This window comes from Pygoscelis adeliae, unplaced genomic scaffold, assembly GCF_000699105.1.
Source record: "Pygoscelis adeliae isolate BGI_AS28 unplaced genomic scaffold, ASM69910v1 Scaffold222, whole genome shotgun sequence".
NCBI classification, from domain to species: domain Eukaryota; kingdom Metazoa; phylum Chordata; class Aves; order Sphenisciformes; family Spheniscidae; genus Pygoscelis; species Pygoscelis adeliae.
This window is the reverse complement of record NW_008824309.1, coordinates 5,449,567-5,462,461: the sequence shown is the minus strand read 5'-3', so window position 1 is coordinate 5,462,461 and position 12,895 is coordinate 5,449,567.

Below are 12,895 nucleotides of genomic sequence, written 5' to 3'. Positions count from 1 at the left end.
GATGTTATCTCCAGCATAGCTGAAGAATACCTCAAAGTCATGCTCCAACTCATCTGCCTTAAATGCTCACCTACAGAACATCCTAAAAGCAGACGCAGTTTTCAAAGTGTGCCCCCCCCGATTTAACCAGTTGCTTAATTTTCACACATGAATCATCTGGCATTCCACAGGCCACGATATATAGCTTTCATTATGTCGCCGCTGACATTTTCACTGCTGGAAGACCACGATTTACTGGTTTTCATTAGACCCGATCTCCACTCTCAGTCCTACCCCCAACTTGTTGAGGAATCCATGCCTGATCAGTGAAATGTTGATCTGACTTGAAAATACACTGCTTTTCATCCACCAATTTCTCTAAAATTGACCTTTTCTGACAATTACTTCCAATGCTGACAGCAAGCACGTACCGCTATAAATAATGAGCCTGAGAGGACACCTCTTCCTCCGGCCTTGGGAGAAAACAGGCTTCCAGCAAAGACCCTCCACAATCACAGCCACAACACTGCTATGGTTTTACCACCACAAAGGAATATTTAAGACAAAACAGAACCATTTTCTTTAAAACATCTGAACTGAAACTTTGTACAGTTTTGCTTTCCAACTTAAGCACTAGGCCAATATCATTATATTTCATTATACTTCTTTCCTAGCAAAGACCTCCCTAAGCATTGAGAAACCGCCTCCAAAAGGCCAAAGGCTCCTTTGCATTAACGAAGCATTGCCCACGGGTCAGCACAGCCAGTACCGCTGTGCAAGATACGCAGCTGACAGCACAACCAGGCCAGCAAATGTGGCCCACACCACTGTTTGAAAAGAAAGACATAAAAAAACCACCCCAGACAATAAGCCAAGCACTAGGAAGAACTGCTTATTTGAAAGATTTTACAGATCACTGCAAATCTGAAAAAAGAAAAAAATTAAATCAGCCTAGAATAAAGTGTGATAGAAGTTTACTCCCTAAAGCCAACAGAGAGGCCAACTAGCAAATGGCCTGAAAATTCAAAAATCTTACTGCTCCGAAGGATACATGAGAACATGTGTGATGAGAGGAATTCCAGGTTGCTTTCTATGGCACTATTTTAGTTAATGTCTCTTTTATATGTCATTGAGACCTCACGAAAAATTAGATCAGGCCAAGGTTCTTATGGAGAATGATGGCCTTTCCAAGAATATTATAGATAAAACACAGATTACTCGACAACATCTATGATCGTCCCCACCATACTCACCAAGAGATACACATTTTGGCACTGAAAGACTGATTTAATTTCCATAATGTCTAGTTATGTCACAGGTCACTGGCTGTAAAACCATCTACGTGCTTAAATCCATGTTGGGTTCTAACTAAAGAAAAATGGCATTTCTGTTCTCTTTTTAAGTAAAACATGCACTAGCTGTCAATATCTCAAACTACCAATGCAAGAAAGACATTAAAAAAAAAAAGAACTATAAAAAGTGAGACTATATTATGGAGCAAACCAGCACTATAAACAGACAGCAAGATGATCCGGTAAAATTCCACACTGGGAAGTGCAATGGCAATCTATTACGTCCAGAGAAGAGCCCCCAGCCTCTGCGGCACTGCAGGGAAATTACAGCACCGGGGACCCTTCTGCAAGCACCGGGCACTGACCTTTTCCACCCAACTCATGAGTGAAGTCAACTCCGGTGATACTCAGAAACGAAGGCACGGCGTTAGCACACGCTAGCGTGTCATCGCTGGTTGCAATGGTTCTCTATTACAATCCCGGGCAGGGGCCACAGGAGCTAGAAGAAACAGTGCCAAGGCGGTGAGGCTCACCGTCGGCTGCCCGTTCACCTCAACGCCTGCCACCTCCAAATGGACCAGAGAACCATGACCAGAGAACCTTCCCCTTCAGTATCGTGAATCTTTTCATACAACTTTTGAGGAGTCATCCCACCCCCGCTCCCCTTTCTTATTTGTTTCCTTCTATTTTTCCCTACGAAAACCAATTCATTACCCATGATTCCTTTACTGGTAGATCCCATTTCCAGTAATTATTCTCCCTAAATAACTCAGTGGGGTTAAGAGTTCTGGGCTAAAAAATAAAATAAATAAAAATCAATGCTTATCTAGAGATGTCTCTCTCATGTATTTCTATATTTTCAATAAATGGCCAGTACCTGTGCAGCAAGTAAACTCCCTTTACGCTTACGTAAAGCATATAATTCAAGGTGTGTGTGTGTATATATATATACACACATACATATATATATGTACTGTTATGTCAACAGAAAGCTTTGCTCATGGATTCTGCGCTCCCTAATACACGGGGGCTACACCTACCCCCGCGGGTAAAGCGGGCCAAGAGAAGGCCAAGGGGTGGCCACTGATAGCGGTGCGTGGCCCTCCTTAGCCCCAGCATCACGCCCGGGCGTCCTCCGGGAGAGCCACGCAAGCAGGCGGCGGCTGAGACCGCGCCACGCAAGGATGCTGACGGCACGGGCGCTCGTGGGCACGCACAGCTCCCGCTCCAGCCCGGCATTTGCACGCAGGGATCACTGGGAGCAGCACACAAGCCGGAAAACGTGGGGTTATCTCGGTGATCGCACCCGCAACGCTCCTCTCAGTGGAAGTCTGCAGGGTTTCCTTCTGCATTGAAGTGTAAAGCATTGCTAACTCCAAAAACGGGTGGAAACCAGGACTTCCCACGAGAAGACACTTCGCCGGCTCCGTTTTCCTCCGGTACGCTGGGGCTGGATGCAACGACGTTCGGGTCAGCAGACAACCTTCCGCTGACCTCAGATACCTGCTCTGTAGGGCTTTTAACAGCGCCGCGGGGCGAGATGAGCATCCTCCCGCAAAGCCTGAGCGAAGGCTGGCGCCAGCTCAGCCGTGCTCCCACAGAGAGCCGCAGCACCCACCCGGACCCGGCACCTCCCACACCCACAGCAGCTTTACGCATAAGCTCGTAATTGCAGCCACGGCTCCGAGCACCACAATTACGAATACGTGATAAAAATGGTTTGCTCGCACCCCACTCGTCCAAGCGCGGGAGCCAAAGCCGTGCCGTCGGCTCTGGCACCGAGAAATCACCAGGCTCTCACCCACCTCAGCCAGGTCCCTCGTGGGCAGCGTACAAAACCCCTCACAATACAACAAGCGCTTTTAAAAATACACCTTTCTGCGGAGAAGGGACGGGTAACCGAAGAAATCGAGGCCTGCCGAGATGCGGCAGGGTAAGGCGTGCCGTAACCAAGCCTCCTGAACCGGGGGAGCAGTCTCTCTCTGAACTCCTTTATAAAGTTATACAGCAGTGTGAGAAGCATCAGGAATTAATTAGAAAACAGGTTTCCAGGTCCGATCAGGTGTCTGCTCTTTCTGCTACAGCTTTGTTTACAAGGAAGACGGGCACCAGAGCCGACTCCTCCAGAACAAGCTGACACCTATTGCCCTATGTACGCTCCTGAGGAGGGAAAAGAAAGAAAAAAAAGCATTGCTCAAGATAAAAATGTTAGAGAAACAAAAGAAAAAAAATACTAGACAGAAGTTTGTAGAGTCTGCTCTTATATTTACTCTCTGTGCACATCCATGGCTTCTCCCCTATGCAATAAAACTAACAGGAAAGCAAAAAAAGGTCTCACCCCTCCACAAGTGATTTGTTTCCTCCAGACTCGCCCACTATAAAAACCTGAAGCTTTGCACACCGTAGCCATGAAAATTATTCACCTGAGAAAACAGAATAATCAGTGGTTTAAGTCTTTGCTTTACATTCTTTCAGCTAAAAATAAAATAAAATAAAATGAAATAAAATAGAATAAAGTAAAATAAAATAAAATCAGCTTTACACCAGAAACAGAGTAGCTGCAACTCTTGCAAGCTAAACCGCCACATGTTCTTATCTGCCAGCGTAGATTTATTATTTTTTTAGTGTAACTGGAAACACGTGCAATCCTCATGATTACAATTCTGCAATAAATCGGCCGACCCAGGCCAAAGCGGAGGCACCGCACCGGGAGATCAGGTGAATTGGGGCAGGCACCCACCCCCAGCGCACAAAGCCCGTAACTTCGCCCCCTGTGCTTGCTTGTACTCTGGGATCCAGATCATTGCGACAGTCCAGAAAATTTTGCCTTTCTTCTCGAAGCGGAAGAGAAGAAATAAAAAATGTGCCATACAACCGTCTCTTGTTATGACAGACTTGCAGAGATATTTCAGTTTTTGATTTAGTATCAGGGGGGTTGGTTTCCATGAAGCTCCAAGCCATGCTGCTGTGCCAGAGAGATGATGTCATGTAACTAAATTTCTGATTCCCCGCCAGTTTGAGCAGTAATATTAAACGAAGCCAAAATGAGCTTCCTGTGCTAAACTGGAAACAAAAGAGCACTTTTACAACGCTGCCCTCAGGGTTGATAGAAATATATATGTCCAACTCCAGGCACAGTTACCATCTTATCACACTATCGGCTTCTACATGAATAGAACAAAATACAGCGTGGGCTTTTACATAATGCGGCTATGTTTAAGTCAGCGCAGACAGGCGCAGAGAGACCTCAAAACGGCGGCGGGCAGCGAACCGCCAGCGCGGATCTGCCCACCGCAGGAACATTCCTGCCCCGCCGCTCGTTTCCCAGATGTGGAGCACGTGGCATGGGGCAGAAGACATAACCTCAAACCCCAGCTGGAGACAGAGGAGTCACTCTTTGGTTTGAACGAGGAGAAATCATTTGGACTTTAATTTAACGCCACTGCCAACCAGTCCTGATAGCTGTAGGCACCCGGGAGTTTTAACCACAATTAAGCCAAGAGTATGATTACGGGTCAGATTTGGAGAGAATCCGCAAAGGAGATGCTACAATTCACACCAAGGCCAACGGCTGCTTAACTTGAACAGTGTTTTACCTGCACAAACGCACTCTGTTATCGCCCAACTGTTCCCGAGCATCGGCCGTGGAGGATGCCACCCCTGAAGGGCCAGGCTCGGTAGGTTCATCTCACGCAGCCTGAGCTGGGCTCAGCAATGGCAGTGAAAGGTGGCCAAAGATCTGGTGACGGTGATGCTTTCTTTAAGCAATCTCAATGTGTCATTTTAAGCGTCAGAGGACCAAAAAACTTCAGATGACACAGAAAGCACTGCATTATACAGCCAAGCCTCATGTCTTGCAAGGTCTGCCCATGGGACATGACTTTCCTAATATTTCAATGGCACCTAGCTGCTCTTCCAGCCACCCAGCAGCCCGAGGCAGCTGCTTGCATGCACAACCATGCATGGACCCCAAATATGTCCCACGTTCGGTGAGTCCGACAAGATGGACCTGAACCCCAAGAGATGGGGCGACCAAGGACTGACAAAACAAATTTACTTATACCTCCCAGAGGTACAAGGAGACTTAGTGCCCCACCGGAGACCGCAGCTACAGCCTCACTCCTGAATAATTAACCAATTTTAATGGAACTGTTGTGAGACATGGTGCCCTGAGAAATACCCAGTTAACTGACACAGATCGGCAGGCATTTGGGATTTGAAAAGAACAAGCAGATATTAAAGTCTTACTTGAAACGCTTGAGAATAATGCGAAAAATCCAACAAATGAATGGCGCTCAGACAGATCTAGCTAAGGCTGCTAACTGGTGGTCCAGCCCTGCCAGATGCTGTTGACAGCTGCTGAAAGTACATGCAATCATTTCAAGACAAATCACCTTGGAAATAATCCTCCCTCAAGAAAGCTTATGATATCCAACAAATGTAAACCGTTTTCAGACATCCGTGGAAAGAAGAGGATTGTAAAGATCTCAGAAAAGCAATTATATCAGAGAGAAAAACAGAGTGAAGACAAAGGCTGGCATCAGCGAACACAGTTATCAAGTGTTCCCCAACAGGGACAAAAATTGGCTAAATGGCTTTCAGTGTGGAAGTGCTCTCTGTTCCTGAAGAGGCTCTATGCAAGCTAGCAAGCAGGTACGGGACGAGCCTCAGGAATGTGAGCCTCCACTGCCGAATCCATCAAACCGTCACTGGACCGCAAATGCCAGCGTGAATTGGGATACCCAGTGCACGTCATTTTTCCATCACCTGAAGCTGTCTGAGAGCTTATGAAATGAAAGAGCCTTTCCTGCTTACAAAGAAAGCTACGGTTTACTGAAAGTTACTATATTTTTTAAAAAAATTCTACAGATAACGCGTGTGCTAAAGGCATCACCAGAACTTGCCCTGTTGGGTAACAGCAACAGCTCAGTTCCTCTCCTTGACTCACTAACAGTCAACAGTTCATCAGTAAGTTGCGCTGGCGTCCACAGCAGCTCTGTGCAGCTTTCCGCAGCTCCATGCGATAAACGTACCAACACGTTCGTACAAAGACATTTTTCCACTCGGGATAGCAACACAGGAGTGCTGCTGCAAGACTTTAAAAGCTCTTCCCGTAACGTGTCCTGTGAATGGACACCAGATACAACCCGCTAAATACACAACGGTCTCGAATCGAGATCGGAGTCAGAATTATCGCAGCAATAAGTGTCTCTATAACAAAGCAGTGGATATAAAGTTGATCCTACTTTTTGGAGCCTCAGTATCATTTTCATGCACTGGCATCAGACAGAGCCCTTCACGTTTATTTTGACTGCCAAGCCAGGCAAATGCCTTCACAGCATAAGAATTAAAAGGGGGGGAAAAAAAAAGTGACAGAGGTACAGCCATACACACCTTGCATGGCAGCAATTTGGTGCACGGTCCAAAGCACCAAAACCTGTACTAATCACCTTGAGCTCATTAATTTACAAAGCTTTGGCCCAACTCTAGCGGCTGGCAGATGATCAAGCTCTTAGCTGATGTGATTCAAACTAATCCACTAAAAGGCATTTAAGAGCCAGCTAGGAAATAAGCATTTTGTATTACTAGAAGTGCTAAAAAGTTTTAATGACACCAGACTCTCAAGGTGAGGGAAACAACACCCAGCTCCATATGCGAGGACTTCCCACCTCAAATCCCACCACCAGTCAATTCACTCACCGAGTCACTCAATGGTTACCCTACCATTTCTGTACCCTTTCACTGGAGATGGGCAAAAAAGCAACCTGATGCAATCTATGTTACTGCATCTCTCCCTTTTTCATCCTTCGTTTGATCCCATCTTCAGCATGATTTCCCAGGGAAAGGAGGCCTTTGCCATTGTACGGGAGTGTGTGTCCATTATGCGCCTTTCCGCTCCCTTCGCCATCCAAAGCGACGCTCAGACCCATCGGTGGCATTCGGCCAGGCTGGACGTGGAGGTGGAGGCTGGGAACTTAGTGAACACACACTGGAAACAAGTGCCTCGGTTAAGGAAACACCGCAGCTTGCATGAGTACCTCATGAGACACAAAAAAACCCAACCCCCAAAACCACCACCACCCCAAACAAAACAAAACAAAAAAACCCAACAGAGAAAGAGAGAGAGAAAACTTTTGGGTGCCCCGATCACGGAAAAAAAAGAATTACAAACCACAAACCAGCATAAGACACAAAGCCGTAAGAAAGCAAGCTTCACCAGACGTGGGGCTCATGGTCTACCTGGGGCAAGGCACGCTGCTGGCTAGTTTGCTGTCAAACTAGGTCACACTCAAAGATTTTCATTTCACCAGTTCCAGAAAGCCAGAGGTTTGCTGTCTGAGCACCAAACTAAATAACACCAAATGTTATTCCCGGAGAAAATACTTCAGTGTATACAAAATTCTACCTTTGTTAAGTGGGTAAACATTCATTGGTTTAACAATGCCCTTCACTGCCTGAACTGAAATTTGCTCAATAAAGCGGTACCACAGAAAAACGCTCAGAAGAACAAAAACCAATGAGAAAGTCTTTTTCCTTTTTGCCACTCGAACATCAGATCTAGAGCCAAGGTATACCGAGGTGGAAGCTTTTTAAAACCTCTTTTATCTGGGATAAAATAAGAAAATTACAAGAAGAATTTTAAAAGCATTTTAAACCCACAGAAAACTGTACTCTATTATACGTCAAAGTACTGTACAGTTTGGCATAAGCAAGCTAAACTCTTGTAAAAAACTTAATAGCAACGAAACTTTCATACTTACTTAGCAGCTTGCCTGATGCTGATAAAACAACCTCAAAATTTTTTCAATCCTTGAAGACCAACTAGCAAATACATATATACACACACACACTCATCATTCAGCAGGGACAGGAGGTAAAACGAGGAGGACAAGGACATTTAGTCTTTTCCTGGGCTGGGAGGAATCAGTATTGTTTTCACTTCCCCCAAACTACTTCTTGCAGTCGACTCCCTTGGATGCCCTGAAGCACCGCAATTATTACCCGCCAAATGAGCTTGTTCAGAAGCTACGTAAACCCACCCAAAGTCACAGCCGTTATCCCAATGACACACGGTTCAAGTTCAACGTTTACAGCTGGCCCAAGACAGACGTGTCCCTGCCCTCCGCACACCCGCTCCTCCAGCGCTGCCCGACACCGCGACCGGAGGTGGTGACCACCACCCTCGCCAGCCCCTCTTACCTCGCTCCCGAGAAGCCTCGCTGGGGGCTGGAAGCTCCTTAAGAGAATGAACACATCTCAAGAGATATTAACTCTTAATATCTGCAGACTGGCATCTGCTTCCTCGGCCGTTTAGCCCCAAATGTTTGTCTGGAAAGAGCGCTCTAAAACCAGTAAGGATTTCTACGAAATCCAGCCCTGTACCGGTTTAGCTTTAGACTCTTGTTATATTAACACAAGGATCCCAGGAAAACAAACTCCTTTGGCTAATTTTTTAAGGCCAGAAAAGTCTGAAAACGCTTTTGACACCTCTTCCTCATCAGCATCCACAAAAACAAAGAGCTCAACAGATGTACTAAAAGTAAAAATACGTAAAAATGACTTAAACTCCATTAAATATTTAAACATACCCAATACCACAATAACTGTATTAGCCAAACTGGTCATGAAAACCCACTAGTGCTCATGGCAAAACCACCTTTATCTGAAGGTTTGCCTTGTTTATGAAAATTCAAATGGTCTATTTTATTATGCCGTAAACCTTATGTGGCGACACTCAAGCAAAGATCACCTGAGATGGGTATTTATACAACATAGATGAATCCAGTCTAAATCAACCGCACGCGCACGTCAGAACCATCAAACCGATTATCCTGCCTAAACACTCTTTACCGACCCGCTCAAACAAAGTGAGCGTGGCTGCAATCTAGGGAAGCCCTTCCAAAACAAACACGTGCCTCATCCCTGACAACGTGCTCGAGACAGAGTTAAACACATCACAGCGTACCAGCGGCCGCCCGATCGGATAGTGTTTCTGCTTACCGCGTCCAAATAAAGTGCATGCACTCACCGGACAGGCCAGCGCCAGGTGAAAAGGTTCAGGTTTATTTGGGATGCTGAGATTAAGCTGCTGCTCCTGGGGATTTTGGTCGGTGGAAGCCCACGAGACCGTATGACTTTAGCAACAGATGCACAGAGCCGTATCTTAAGATGCTAAAATTTTATCAAGGACCTCCATTATTCTGGAGACAAGAGCCATTGTTTCCACTCACATCAGCGCTATTTTGGGAAACTGGTTATGCACACAATTGCCCAAATTAGCTTCTATTCAATTATTCAAAAATAACATCTGAAAAGTAACCACCCAAGTGAACCTACTTTGTTTACTTCAAAAATCACGCACGTCAATATGAAACAACAAACAAATTCAAATCCGCACAAGAAAGCTTGGAGCTGGCAAAGAGAAATCGAGTGGTTTAAGTGAAGAATATTTTGGTTTGATTGTCCTTCTCCTTCCTGCCAACTTTATTTTCAGGTGACTGAAACGTTTATGGCATACCTTTACCTTAGCTTCCAAAGCACAGCTGTAGACACACGTTATTTACTTAAAAACATCCATCCTACAGCTGATTAAACTCCTGAAATGAGCTTCTCAGGCCCCTCCCGCCTCCACCCAGACCAAAAAAATATTGATTTCCGCAACAGGAACGTGAATATCGCGGCACAAAAGGACAACAAGCCGTAATCACCCCGACGGCGCTTCAGTACGAGTGCTGGAAAAGAGCGTGGACTTGCACCGCGAAGTGATTTAGTCTGACAATCTCTGCACGAATAAAGGCACGGTAACAGTGGAAGGGAACGGGGACTGGAGTTAGCAATTTCCAACTATTGGCGGGGGGGGGGTTAAAAAAAAAAAAGAAATCAAACACTAACACAGCAGCAGTTCATATAAGTTCCTGTGAAAAGCTATTTTTTTGAGGGATTTTTTTAAATTGCCCTTGGCCACTTCATAGCCATATCTAATAAGCTTGAAATTAGGCAAGGTCATGAGTATGCAGCCTTCAGAATTTCTGAATATAAAATACCAGGAAAATACCCTGTTTGCATGACTTCCAGTTTTCCAGAATCATTTTATTCACTGCACTATAAACCGACTTCCGAATCCCAATAATTTGGTCTGTTAATCCGTTTACATTCCTCCTTTTGCGCAGCACATCCCGTAGTGTGGAAACACCCTTGTCAATACAAACCCCGGTGATTTTGTAACCTGCCTGATGCCGAAATATTTACATTAACATTTTGGCGGCCAAATACCTTCAGTACACAAAGGAATCACCCGACAGCTAGTCAGTCAACTACCTACACGCCATAATTCGGCTGTACAACAGCTAATGAGATGAAAGCAGATACACACAAAAGCAGTAGGTTGACTGATACAAAGTAATTGCAGGCAGAATTCGATGACAGAAATTTAGGTAATTCTATTAAAGGAAAGGCAGTTGCATAGGAAAAGAAAGAAAGGTCAGATAAACCCCCCAGAATTCAAATGGAGTGCACGAGGAATTTTATATACCATATGAACACATAAAAGGACACAATAAAACTTTCACTTAGGTTTGACTCTATTCCTCCCATCCCTTCCTCTCACGTTTAGTGGTTTATATAGTGTATTTAGCCGTTTATATAAAGCCAGGCAAGGCAGCAAGGCGAGCCCCCCGCAACAGCTTACTCAGAAATACACGCCGATGGAGGAGCACGCAGGATATTTTAGGTCCTCATCCTAAGTGCACCCCAGCATTTAACTTCAAGGTTCCCGTGAAGAATTTCCCGGGTATTACAGCAAAGCAAACCCCTGGCACGAGGCGCAGCCCCCACTGCATGCATCTGCAGCGTCCCTTCTAAGAGAGACCCAGTCTTAACGCCCTGCCTTGGCACTGTTGCGATCCGAATAAATAGCAATATTGTGGATTCAGACCGACTCACGCCCTGCAGCACTAAAGAAGGGTCTGAGCTGGGGCTCACGTAGGCGCAAAGCTGTGCGACGTACAAACGGCAGCGCCGTTCATAGAGAACTTTTCCCCTTTTTTAACACGTACCAAGTGATAAACCATGGTTTTATTTGGTATATAAATGTCAAAAATATTTAAGAAGTTAACAGCGATACATGGTCCGTGATGAAACAGTCCCGCCTGCATACATACGCCTCTACCGTGAATCCCTCACAGTTTCCACGGCAGCTTTATTAAAACTGTATCAGAGACGATGAAGTACCGTGTGTGCCCAACAGACCAACCACCGGCACTTAGGGAACACGATGATTATTGCTGCGAACATATGGTGACGGAGGGATAAGAACTACGCTCCTCTCTGAGTAGGTCACACCACACAACAAAGAACGCAGTAAATTCACCGGGGAAAAATGGGCATCAAAGGTCTACTACAGCTATTGTAATACTTGGCAACAAGGAAAACGATGAAGAATTATTTACTTTATAAGAGAAAGAAGGCTTTCCGACAAGCCGGCAGTCTTGTCGTTCAAACTAACCTGTCCTCCCCAGAAAATCACGGAATCCAAAATAATTTTTTAAAAAAGAGGAAATAAACAGGGGATATATTTGTACCCATGTCCTTCCTCACCAATTATATCACAAGAAGGTATTGTCTAACGTAAAAATCCATTCAGAGTGCCAAAGAAGTACCGGCAATTCTACCTGGCCGCCTACTTTGTGCTGTTCACTCCGTAAATACCTTCTTACAAAAGGAAGACACCCATCCGCAATCGAGATACGCCGTGTTTTACCCAGGGACCACCTCAGCCACCCTGGGATTAAAATAAGAGTTTGTTTTCAAGGCAAACGAGTTCATTTTAGCTTAAATACGTCTTACTGAGCTTTATCGAACCACACCATCAGCTGCACCAATACATACTTTAATCTCTCCTGCAGAGTTCACCATTGCCCAAGCCGTTGGTGCTTTGTACCACTTGACCCCTGCGAGTTGTTCTGCCTATTCCGTCGCATCAATTTGACAGACGCTACGTGCAGCGTGGGGGCCAGGCAACGGAGGTGGGGGGGGGGGGGTTTTTTTTTCAGGTTCGTACATGGCTAAATAACATCTTGAAGGAGGTACAGCAATTATTTTAGCGCTCCTTAAACCGCTATACTTGCCGATCAATCCGGGTTCTAATGGGAGTGGGAAGCCCTGACAAATCGAGGGATTCAGACTTGGGTTTCCATTGGAAAACCCCAATCCCACTCACGAGCACATGAGCAAAGACTGAAAAAATAATTTATTCTATTTCCAAACTACATTGTAACTTACACTTTACCTTTTACACCGGAGAGTCAGAGGAAATCAGACTCAAGATCAGACAGACGAATGCCAGATAATTAAACAAGCGGATCACTGATGCGTAAATAAAGTTTTAGGTTTACAGTGAATAAGTCTTCTACTGTAATACCGCCAGGATGACTTTTCAAATGTTTTTATGTCAGCACTGGCCTACAAAATCCAGTGGGAACTGGAAGGGTGGGATTCCCTCCCTGCTGACACCTCCCAGGGCCATAGAGGAGGCAGCAGGGTTAGACCCGAGGACCAGCCTGATTAAAAGCCTGTCCTCCGTGTTTGCATAGCTAATCAGTTGAGTGTTGGGAATCATTGTATCT